The sequence below is a fragment of the Patiria miniata genome, unplaced genomic scaffold, assembly GCF_015706575.1.
Source record: "Patiria miniata isolate m_02_andy unplaced genomic scaffold, ASM1570657v1 HiC_scaffold_18, whole genome shotgun sequence".
NCBI lineage: Eukaryota > Metazoa > Echinodermata > Asteroidea > Valvatida > Asterinidae > Patiria > Patiria miniata.
The window spans coordinates 10,861,901-10,875,411 of record NW_024037056.1 but is presented as its reverse complement, the minus strand read 5'-3'; positions in this window follow the sequence as shown (position 1 = coordinate 10,875,411).

Here is a 13,511-nt window from a genome sequence, read left to right as displayed (position 1 = left end):
TTTGAATGTTTTGGCCGAATAAATAATAATAATAATAATAATAATAATTATGTTGCGTGTGTCCTTGGGCAAGGCACTTTGTCACTCATTGCTTCTCCCCACCCAGAAGTAAATGGGTACCTGTGAGGGCAGAGATGGTTATTGTGGTTGATTAGCCTTGCACCAAATGACAGCATGGAGCTGAGATGGTTTGTGGAATGTTTCATTGGCCCAATGAGCAGGGGTAATAATTATGTACCGGTAAAGCAATTTGATCTTAGTTAAAAGTGCTATATAAGAACCTGTTATTATTTAGTTAAAAGCGCTATATAAGAACCTGTTATTTATTATAAATAAGGGAATAAATGTGTGCTCCGGAGGTTTTTATCACTCTGTTTAATACCACTTAGAGTCTGGGTGCTGATAATTACCCGAGCCGGAGGCGAGGGTAATTATCAGCACCCAGACTCTAAGTGGTATTAAACAGAGTGATAAATACCGACGGAGTACATATTTATTCCCATTCATAAATACCTTTTCGGTAAAAAAAAATCATATAATTCGTTCAAAACATCCCGATTTTGTTCAACAAATTCACTTTATGCTTTTTGAAACATCCCTCCTGCAAAATAATGGAGTGTTCAGCTGGCGAGTAAGATGAAAACAACCCTTTTATGGAAATTGACGCGCGCGTATCATGTTCTACGCGATGTCGCGCAGAACGCACCTGGCGCGTTGCGTTTTGAATTTAGAACTATAAAATTCTAACTCCCTGGTAGTGTTGCGCATGCCTACGTGAGGATTGTGAACGTTCAACCAATGAAACGATAAGAGGCACTGGATTTTTAGGAGTCCACATTTTATTGTGACACTGGAAAAGTGTTTAAGACCAGCTAGCCATGTCTTTATCATCCGTTTAATACCGGCCACGTGACGGGCTCTCGACCAATAGGAATGGCTAAACTGTCTGAGGTATTTATGAATAACTAATAAAAGTCTGTTGTGTCATTTGATGTCCCAAATTTGCTGTTTTGGACGACTTATTTATAAGCATTGTTCGGTGCAAAACTATAGGGTTTTATGGGGGTGGGGTGGGAAACTCGGTTCATTGTTTGGAGAATTTCTGTTTTTTTTCATGAAACCTTAAACCCTCTGTAGTTCTCGCATCGTTTAAAAGAATCAAACTTCTTCTAACAACAATCGCACATAAAACCCTGAAAAATTCCATTGGCTTTAGAAGCAGGAATTTTGTATTGTTTAATGCACCTGATGTAAGCTAGGGGTGCGGACAAATTGTAGAAGTGCGCCCTCAACATTGCTGCACGCATTGTACACGTTGCTGTTTTGCCAGGTACCAGGCATTCTTTTCACGTGAGTTGCGTTTGTGTACGTTATGTTGTGTTGGGGGCATGTGCTTGTTATGAATGGGCCAACGTACAATGTGCATACAACATAGAGCGCGAAACGATACGCCATCCTTGAAATTATGAACACAAAATCTCACGGAATAGTCCTAAAATATCGTCCGATCTCTTTCATCTTTTAGGGACAGCAAGTCGAACCTATATACTATCGATGGAGTGATAAGGAATTACCGATGTGAACTGCGTTCCAAAGGAAATACTCGGTGGAAAAAAACAATACTCGTCCAAGATGTCGAAAGTGAAGGTTGCCGTACGGGTTCGTCCCACCAACAGGCGAGGTGAGTTGCGTAGGCCGGGCGTGGGTCGAATTTAACGGCGGGGATTTTGGGACTGAGCCGGTGGTTGGTCGGCCATTTTTCTCGGTGTTTGTATCGATTTTATTTATTAAATATCCTTCTATAAGACCAATTTGAGCATTATGTACCGGAAATTTACGATCACCTTGTAATATTTGTGCCAAAATTTGATATTTTATCCTGTTGAATTCTTGCGCGTATTTTGGAAGAATTGAATATTTTTTTAAAAAATGTGTTTTGTTTTGCTTTTGATTTTAATAGAAATAGAATTGGGCACAAAATGTTGTGTCGACATGGAGGAACAACAGACAATTTTACTACCGATTTCATCAAAGGCGTCGGACAGGTATTTTACTCTGATTAAATTATGAGTCATTTAATTTTGAAATTGAAGCCAGTATATTTTTGTTATCAAATGTAAATTAGTGATTCATGTTAGGCCTGACCTTGTGTTTTGTTGGGAGTTGAAATATTTGATCACGTCCCACCCCAGCTATAGCCAGACTGACCTTGTAATTTACATGTAATTCCAGAAAAGCAACAAAAAGTACAGGTACATGTAACTAATAGTAATACAAGTGACTGTAGTGTGTTAATTTTTGTTCACTGCATTCAGACGTGTCTGAGTACAAAGCATTAAAACCGCTGAACCAGAACGCAATTTCCCAATCAAGTGGTGTTAATGAAGGGAGCGTTCCGTTCAATTGGCAGTATTGTTCATTTCAATGTAAACGTGGCAAACGGAAAACACGGCATTTAATATTGATCGTTCATTATCGTCTGTATTATATGTACATGAACAACATGTACATTGTACGATGATGATACATAGTGCTTATTTGGAGGACCACGTCACGCATTTGTACACACATGTGTTTGGTATGGAATAAAAATGCTGTACTGTACATGTATGTCTAATTTAAGCCATCTTGCGTTAGAATGCTGTGTTGACTGACCATGTGTTGCTGTGCGCAAACAGCCAATGGACATTTTCTAAATCTAAATTATCATACCGGTACGTTGATTTCATTCTGTGGTAGAACATGGAGGAAAGAATAGCCACGCCCTGACCCTTTTTGTTAAACCAAATTTAACCCCAATAATGGTCAGTTCTTGCAAATAATGTTGAACCAAACATTTTTCATTCTCAAGTTTGAAATTACGCAAGTTTTTACTCTTAACCCTAAAAGGGGGGGGGGGGGGGGTTGGGCGAATCCTCGGCTATGCGCCGTGAAAGTGAATTTCCCCATACACAAACTATGCTGTACGTAGTGTACACAAAGCAGAATTACCATTCATGCATATGAATAATTAATTAACCATAATTCCAAAACTCTCTGAGTCTGACCTATAGATAGTCATGAAATTTCTTGGGTATGTTTATGATAGGTTGTTCTATGCTAGATGTTAAAATGCATCTTTGAAAATGACCTTCTTTTATTGTTTTCTTCAAAATGACAGCATGCCAGAAGGAATAATTTCACAGGGAGTTTAGTGTCATTACTATCTTTAAATCAAGTAAGCATTTTAACAATAATTTGGTCAGTTACTTTTTGGAAAGTTGCAAATTATGATCTACTTTACACATGTACACTTTAACCACGGGACATTTGCAACTGGAGTACACGTACTAGTGACGCATGATCAAATACATGTACAGTGTACGGTAGATGTACGGTAGCTACGTGTAACAGATGACAGACTTAATCTACTTACAGTCTTTACAAATTTATCAATATTATGATCAGTTTGCAGATATCACAATATCATTTATATGTTATCCTTGAAGTTTATTGACTAAGTGCTCAACACTGATATGACATCAGCTAAATTTATTTGCATATTATCGATAACTGGATTATAAATTATAAAAAAGAGCAAAGTACTGTACGAAGCTTGCATTCATTGTTCCGTGTGTAACAGGGTTAAATAAATGTATTAAAAATTCGTGGTACATGTACATCACGTACACAAAACAGCTGGTGATGATGTCCAAAAATTCAGTCTGTTCACTGAAAGAGATTTTAACCCATTAGTACCTGTATTACATTGTATTACATTGTATTACATTGTATTACATTGTATTACATTGTATTTATTTCTTGAAAATTCCATACAACCATACAGGTTTGGGCTGGTGCAGGGAGTGACAGGCAGGGTGGTTTGGGGCATTGCAGGGAGTAACACGCTGGTGGTGTGGGGCAGTGCAGGGAGTAACAGGCAGGGTGGTTTGGGGCAGTACAGGGAGTAACAGGCAGGGTGGTTAGGGGCAGTACAGGGAGTAACAGGCAGGGTGGTTTGGGGCAGTACAGGGAGTAACAGGCAGGGTGGTTTGGGGTGGTACAGGGAGTAACAGGCAGGGTGGTTTGGGGCAGTACAGGGAGAAACATGCAGGGTGGTTTGGGGCAGTACAGGGAGTAACAGGCAGGGTGGTTTGGGGCAGTACAGGGAGTAACAGGCAGGGTGGTTTGGGACAGTGCAGGGAGTGACAGGCAGGGTGGTTTGGGGCAGTACAGGGAGAAACATGCAGGGTGGTTTGGGGCAGTACAGGGAGTAACAGGCTGGGTGGTTTGGGGTGGTACAGGGAGTAACAGGCAGGGTGGTTTGGGGCAGTACAGGGAGTAACAGGCAGGGTGGTTTGGGGCAGTACAGGGAGTAACAGGTAGGGTGGTTTGGGGCAGTACAGGGAGTAACAGGCAGGGTGGTTGGGGCAGTACAGGGAGTAACAGGCAGGGTGGTGTGGGGCAGTACAGGGAGTAACAGGCAGGGCGGTTTGGGGCAGTACAGGGAGTAACAGGCTGGGGGGTTTGGGGCAGTACAGGGAGTAACAGGCAGGGTGGTTTGGGGCAGTACAGGGAGTAACAGACAGGGTAGTTAGTGCAAACTTTAGTAAATTTGGTTGTTTGGGTATTTATGCTTTTGTGCTGTATAAACTGAAACAAATGGAATTTTGGTAACAATTTATGCAATCTTCAAAATCAAGTGTGTTTCAAAGTAAAAAAAAAAATAGGTCCCTAGATTTGATCCTTCAAGTGGGAATAAAATGTTTTATTGTCAACAAAAAAAGGATAAAGTTCATAAAAATAATTTGGAACATTTCCAGAAACTTGTTGATTGATATGGTGCTAAAAGTGAAGTACATGTATTTGAGGACAAAAGTCACAAAATTGGCTTGTTTATGAGGGGCTTAGTCCCTTCAGTGTAATGTGCAAGTACATTGTTTACTGATTTTTGATACATGTTCTCAGCTAACCACTTAACCTTAGTGTTGATAAGGCTGAGGTCGCGACCTTTTCAGCGTCACCTTGTCAAGGTGTGCAACTTCATACTCGAGTGACATCTCACACAGCACTGGCATGCATTTCAAATGGTAATTGGAACTTTTGCCCTGGGAACGATTGCCCAAAATTTGCATGAGAATACTTCTATGTTACCAGAGGAAGAAATTTTCTCTGTACACACTCCCCCCCCCCCCCCCCCCCCCCCCCGTAAATGGCTTTGTTCTAATACTCAAAATAATCATTGGCCCAAGAGATCAGGTACTTTGTTGTACTGTTCTAGGTTTGTAGGAAGGAAAAGACCGTTTCCTATATGGTTCCTGTACAAGACCCTGGGGATGAGCTCATATCCCGTGAATTTTGTGCACTGTTAACTGTGAGAAAACTAGACAATATCTTGGACTATGTACAGTACCATACACCAGTGTTTCCCCTGGCTAATGAACTGAGCGAGGTGGTAACAAGATGATTGAAAAGAAATTTATGCAGTCTGCAAACTGAAAAGACTGCAGCACTCACAGAAATGCGCTATGATTCCAAAAACACATCGAAACTGTGAGTTCTTGATACATGGAGGTAAAGGAAAACGCTCATTACACAAAATGATCTTTTTTCAATTGATATTTCCTTTATTGTAAATCTTCACAGCGAGGTGGTGATATTGGCAAAAATTGAGCGAGGTGGTCACTGAAAGTAGCGAGTTGGGCCGCCTCACGTTTGAATGGGCAGGGGAAACACTGCCGTACACGTACATAAATATACATAATAATGAAAATTAATTAAACTGCTACAAACTGCTCGCTGACTGGATTGACATGAAATATACACAAATTTATCAAAAAATTCAAATGGCCTGATATTTAAGCCTATTAAAAGCAAGGCCTTCTTCAGAGGCAAACATGACAAATGGCAGTGAAACAAGAAACAAACAAATACATTAGGCCCAAAAAAAAGTCTACGGTTTCTGGTCTGCGTCCGCGTCGCCGTAGCCATGCGCGCTGGCAAAATTATTATTTTTTTTTCAATGTAAGATGATGTCTCAAAACCGCCAAACTCACTGGTTTGACTGGAATCCTGCTGCTGCACAATTTTAACGTGTCTTAAGATGGGGTTACCATCAAATATAAGCTTTATGTTGGCAATTTACAAAGGGCAGAATTGTACGCTCGTACATCCTGGTTTCATTAATGATTGGCCAACTTTCCTCATCTACTGAAATGATCGATCATTTTTTTCTCCGTCCCAGCCAATTTTTTTGACAGGTTGAATGACATTAATTGGTTCTCGCTCGGCACTTATTAACATTCTTTATGTGTCGCATAGCTGGTAGCCAGGCCTTAGACAAATATTATTGTCTGGAGCGGTCTCCTTCGCATGCATTAATCAGTTCCCACTTGAGACACCCCCCCCCCCTAAAAAATATGAAAATTATGAAATAATTTTACAAAAAAAAGGGGGAAAGTGAATAAGAGTGACAGAAAGATTCATAGAAATATAACTTATTTCAGTTTAAATATCCATTATAGGAATTTGTTTAAAATGTTTGCATTTGAATAATTTCTGACGGGCGAAGACCACATGTTTTAAGTTTTAATTTTTGTAAAAACATTTGCTGTCGATGGGTGATTAATTTTCATCTATTGAATGTGACGATGGAGTACCAACAAATTAACTTCGACCTTGTTCGTTGTCATTTAACCCTAACTGCCCTGCATCCTTCAAAATCCTCTTTGCCATTTACGCCAAGGTGGAGGAATTTGGAGGATTGAGGTTACATGGCAAAAGTATGTTACTGATTTCGTAGGATACACTTTGGAAAGGTCTTTGGGCCGGACCTTGTGTTGTTTTTGCTCAGCCATGCATAAATATAGGCCTGGATTATGCTTGAAATCCTCCGTACTGCTCCATGATGTCACTGGCCAAGCCTCAACTTATTGACAGTCACTGCTGCAGGATTTTGCAAGATACAGGCAGTGGTCACCCCTCCACGGACCATATTCAAGAAATAACGGAGACATTTGCAGGATTGAGGCTATCATGCTATTTTTCCATGAGGCCATTTGGAGGATTTTCAGGATTGAGGCTACATGTACATCCTAGCATAGAGGTCGAGGGAGTTAGGGTTAGATTATTTTTTACTAACTCTCCTGTTGTCTGAACAGTCACAGACAGTCAAACAAAATTCAATCCTCTTCCCTGCCATGCCTTTTACACAGGCTAGTCACCAACTGTCAGATCATATCAATCAACAGACAAAAGCAGGCCGGAGTGGTAGGCACAGCTGGCATACAGGTTGGACAACGTCTTCATTCATTACGACTGACGTCCAGGGTATGAACTTCTGCTGCCATAGTGAAAAAAAAGTCCAATAATATTTTTTGTTTTCATATTTTTACCCGATGGAGGAAGCTGAAATTTCATTTACACATTTCTTATGTCTAGAATTACAAAGATGCTTGGTTTTGAAAAAGTAAATACTGTATTTCCGTGGGCGAAGTGTTTACTAAAAATAAATCGCAGATCCACGCATTCATCGTCTGTACAAACAAAAATTCCTTAGAACTTCTCGTGTGAAGACATTTATGCGCGTGTATGCAACACACTTGCTATGCAGGGCATGCATGCGTTTGTTTATGGTGAAAATTGAGGACACACTCGTGCAACATCATCGATGAATGGAGGACAGGAACCAAATCGAGGACGACCTCGATTAGAAAACGTGTGCAAAACCAAAGAGAGCTGTTGCGAAAAAGAGTACAAGCAAAGGAAAAGGGAAGAGGAACAATAGAAAATCCCCGAATAACACCATAAACAAACGTGGGTGTGTGTGTGCGAAAGTCTTCACAGGCCATGTTCGTACTGAGAATGTTTACGACGAAAGTGTTTGTGCAATTTATTTTTGGTAAACACGTCACCCACGAACATATTCACTTCTTCTTAACCAAGATTCTTTGTAATTCTGAAATTTCAGCTTCCTCCATTAGGTAAAAATATGAAAATAATTTGTTTGTAATTGTTTTCGCTATGGCAGTAGAAGTAATACCCTGAACTTCGTCGCGTGTACACCACGGAAGAGTCTAACCTGGGCTAGCCTACAAGAATTCAGCATGCACAATACACATTATGTAGTATTCATTTGTATCAGATACACATGTACATGTAACACACACCACAACAACTCATAAAAAAATGATAATTTCATTCGCCCTTGTATTTCAGCAGTTCAATAAATTTACTATGCGGTGTATACAATGTACTGTACATATTGTTTACAATGTGTACAAGTCTGCCTGGAAATTAAACTATAGTGCAAATATTTTCCCTGCCCATCTGCCTGTGATTTCAATATGATTATAATTTCACGCATGACTGTACATTGCATCTGGTGTACATGTACCTTGGCAAAATAATTACCAATAAAAAATTAATCATTGTATTGTCATCAATACGGTGCACGACGTCTGTTTTAAGTACGGTATAGACCTTCAAGGTACTATACAACATAAATTTGCTTTTGCTGTAATTTTTCAGAAATGGATGGATTTGAGAGTTGATCAATATTTTATAGTAAATATATCGATACACTGACCCGTTTGAAGTTTGTTTTTCTTCCTGTCACTTTTACATCTAACGTCTACGATTTTCTGGATCCACTTCCAACCCTAGCCCCATAAATGTGGCCAATTTACTGGACTACCTCCGTAAATAAAGGCCACACTTCCACCATGTACATGTAGGTACAAAAACATGTCGAACTTTGTCAAATTTTGATTTTCACATTTAGGCTTAGTTTGTAGTTTATTTTTGCTTTAGATGCATACTCACCCTCTTTATAGGCTAATCAGAAAGTGCTGCCTTTTTCAGATGTCTATTTTCCGTGAAATTTCCAGTTTCGTTTGCACACGTTTGCGTATCAAAATTTCAACATGAAATTTCATGAAAATTAGACATCTGAAAAAGGCAGCACTTTCTGATTAGCCTATATAGAGGGTGAGTATGCTTCTAAACCAAAAATAAGCCTAAAAGTGAAAATCAAAATTTGACAAAGTTTGACATGTTTTTGTACATGGTGGAAGTGTGGCCTATACGGAGGTAGTCCAGTAAATTGGCCACATTTATGGGGCTATTCCAACCCTAACCCCCTGATTGACTAGGAACCTTCCTCACTCCTTCAAATTCCAACACAACTCTACACCCAAACTGTTGGACTCTGATTATGGTGGTATGCCTGACCCCATGTAAAGCATGATCAGCTTATTATTAGTGCAGTACTCACTCCAACAGATTCCAACAAACCCTGGCGTTGAGTTTGACTGGATGGGGAGTGTTAGGATTAATGCATTCATCCTCCAAGAGTGTTTTTGTGAAGCAAACGATCTACAGAACAAATGAAAAAGTAGTTGGAACTTTGAAGTCATTATTAATGATTTTTGAATGGCAAATGACAAAGTTCAGAGGTATACATGTAACAGGGACAGGGAAAATGTCATGCTTTGGTCCTTAAATTTAAAGAATAACCCACATGGAACAACATTTTTAATTGGCTAAAGGATTTTTGTGGTAACATTTCTCGATGGTACATGTACATGCCTACATGTACAAATGTGTACAGTACTTCTGTGCCTAATAGTTAGTGTCCGGTACATGTTCATGAACACGTACAGTTGTACATACTGTACATGTACAATGTACATGTATGTATCTGTACAATAAAGTCACTCAACATAAGGTGTTGTAAACCAAGTGAAAGTTCTACCACAATGCAACCAGACAATGCCAGAGGATATATTTTCTTTGTTCACGGTCCATTGCCCACATTGATCCCAATATAACTGATCTTTTTGAGTGGTGACTGAAACGGATATGAGCATTCAAAGTCTTGTTAAATCACGCGAGCATTTTTCGGCTCTCTATTCCTGGAATCATCGATGTGTAGTAATGTGAACTTTGCTTGACCTGTATCCAGTGATGAAATGGAGTCACTGGACAATTTATCGCAGAGATATTTGTGTTTTTTGTGTTTTTACATGTACACGTACAATACAGGGTGAGTAAAAAAAATGAAATTTCAGGATCAATTTCTAAGTGAAGTTTTGCCTGTAGCACTTCAAAATCTAGGATATGAAAGCCCAATCAATAAGCTTTCTTTTAGTACCAGTACATGTATATAGAATTATTCAAACCACTCATGTAATTTTCAAGTTAGGGTACATGTATTTTGAACACAAACACCGTTTTAAGGTTCTGTCCACGGATCACAAAAAAAGGTTCTTTCAGCAAGACGAAAACAATTACAAAAGCATGTGTGTGAATCCATTTCGTTTTGCTGAAAGAACACTTTCTTTTTTTGTGATCCGTGGACAGAACTTTAAAACGGTGTTTGTGTTGAAAATTCCCTAACTTGAAAAGTACATTTTGTATGTGTACATCAGTGATTTGAATGATTCTTGTACTAAAAGAAAGCTTATTGATTGGGCTTTTATCCTAGATTTTACAAGTGCTACAGGCAAAACTTCATTCAAAACTTTGTCATTTGGGTTTCTTTTTTTTTACTCGCCCTGTATAGTATAGCAGCTACAATTGGAGAGTTTGGGGAGACCACTGGAAGAGACATTCAAACGCATTGCAAAGCATGCCTGATGCTCACGCGAAAACGCTACGGTTTCGTGCACTATCGGAACAAAATGAGTCGTGCATACATTGCCGTCATATGCGCAGAAACCAGTATGCGCACTCGCTGTGTCCTCCCATTGGGCTCTCGAAAGTGGACAGAAAATGCAATCTCCTGTTGGAGTCCATCTGTCCAGCGCAGGCTGGGTAGCGTGCCCGAAATCCTCATAGGAGACAAACCGACATCCGCGTGTCATACTCCAGATGCGTTGCTGTGGCGATAAGCCCCCATCGGGACGTACCAGATATGATAAATGTTTCACCGGACAAGAGGGTGGGCGGAGGATGATGGGTTTAAAGCTCAAATGTCACATCAACACACAGATGTCGTTCGTGGCCGATCGTCTCCTGAGGAAAATTTGTACGAATCATTTTTCATTACAAGAAATTGGTGAACCAAATGCGTACCATATGTACATGTACATGAACTTCAAGTTCGTGAAATGAAACAAGCTTTAAAACAATATCTATAGCAGTCCTGAATTCTCCAAATTCAATACGATTTTGCGTACCCCCTAGGGAGTTGGGGTTAAACATTCAGAAAGTGGTTTTAACAGTGAAATGCTTTCAACATTCTGTCAATGAATTGGCAACTTTTGTCATCTTGGCGTGTTTCTTAAAATGTCTAATTTAACGAATGTGGAATCCACATGAAATGTTTGGGTGTGGTATGATGGTTATTCCAAAAAGTAAGAAAATTGAACTTTTTTCTATAAAACTTATTAGTGATCCTCTAACATACACATACATACAGTATACATTGTACATTGGTACTGATCAGAGCATTAAAGCTGCACTCTCTATCTATCTTTTGAGTTTCATCCAAATTAAAATGATAGATTCCTTTTCTATTAAAAATAGTATTTTTCTAGCAGTACAAAGTTATTCATTTTTTAATGAGACATCGACCAAACCTTGGCCCATGTTTAGTTTAATATTGATTTATTGTAGCTTTACAAATTTTTTTGAATTGCTTGAGGCCCAACGATAATTACAGTACATTTATGCTGAGTAGACTGGTTCCCTCCTCCCCCCCCCCCACAATCAGTATCAATAATGTACAGACCGGAGCCAGTCTGCTTGCACCCAAAATAAAAAGCTTTTTTTCAGAGGTTTGTTGATGCCTGAAAAAGAGAAAGATACAAATTCTAATTTGTTGAAAAGCATGTGGAAAGTACCATTGTCTAAATCATGTTGTAGGCTTATGTACATTTTGTACATGTGTCTCGCTACAGCTGCCAAAAATGCTTTTCTGCTCGAACGCCTCGATCGTTGAACATAAAAGCGGCAGTGTTTTCCACTCAATGCATGTTTTATCATTTTCCCTTTGTTGAAAAGCATACTGTGGAAAGTACCATTGTCTAAATCATGTTGTAGGCCTACATGTATGTACCGGGTACACGTGTGTCTCGCTACAGCTGCCAAAAATGCTTTTCTGCCCGAACGCCTCGATCGTTGAACATAAAAGCGCCAGTGTTTTCCACTCATGCATGTTTTATCATTTTCCCTTTGTGTTTTTCCCACGGTCGCCTGCTCCCCACCGACAACATCCTATTAAATCCATGTGCACATTCAGGCTAGTGAGAGCTCTCCAATACTGGCGATTGTTATTCAAATGAGTTCCCGTCAACATCAGCTTTTTTGGGGGGGGTCGACCCTTCACGTGTATTTCATCATCTTGTCTGGGCAAGATTATGGATGTGTGGCTTTAGAAATATCGGTAGTGCAATAATTTGGCTCACGACCAAAATAATTGGTCGTGTCAATACTGTACCATGCACACCGGTACTGTTAGCATGAAGGTTTTCAGGTAAAATAAGAAGCTGACAAGCTTTTACGAAAATTCTGTATGAGTGTGCGTGACTTTGTTTCTGCATTCAATAGTGGACGTTGAACAATAGAGGACAATACGGTCCCCAATTCCCGAGAGGTCCCCAATTTCCGATCGTGTACAAAACATATGGGAGTTCTTCCTAAAAAGTTAAAGTACAAATGAAAGAGGGACAATAGGGGGTCCCCGATTGCAGGCAAATACACACTTGTGTGCATTTATTTATGGTGTAAATCGAGGACATACACGTGCAACATCACCGGTGAATCGAGGGTGTGATAACTTTTCCAGCTTCGATACTGCTTTACTGTAGATCTACCGGTACATGTAAATTGTCCAATGCTGTTTTGGAATCATACCACAATAAGAGAAAACTTTGATGTATCACAGAGAAAAACAAATATGGTGATAGAAATAGTGGAACTACATGTACAAATGTACATGTACCAAAACAATTTTCCCGCTTCTTTTTGGCAATATGTTGTTTTACAGAAATTTAATTTTGTTTTGTTTTGACAACAATGTCCTATTGTTGCTACCTTAGTGTTACTCAAATTTCTCGCCTTTTTTGGAACATGTTCCAAAATTTTACATCGCGTACCACTAAAATGAGAAAATGTTTAGAAAGCCTCCAAACATAATTCGAACCAAAATTGAAAATCAGATCAATTTGTGTGTTCATAATTTGATCAATATCGGGAAGGGGTTCATCCTTAGCACAGATAACAATTGTTTTGCCAAACGTTTAGAAATTCAATTTGTCGTCGCGTAAAAAAAGGGAACAGACAGTAAAATAGGGGACAAAAAATGAAAGTGGTTTAATGTAACCCCCCCTCGCATCCCGCGCCATATCAGATGATGAAACGGGGGTCCCCCGATTGCAGGTGGAAATTAAATTAAACGCCCGAAACCGTAAATTTCTAACGTCGCGGAGGATGGTCGTGCGTTTTTTTTTGGTTTGTGCGAGAACGGTCTGGAATGCATTGAAGGCATTGACGTTCATGTTCGGGTTATCGCTCGATGCGCGACGATG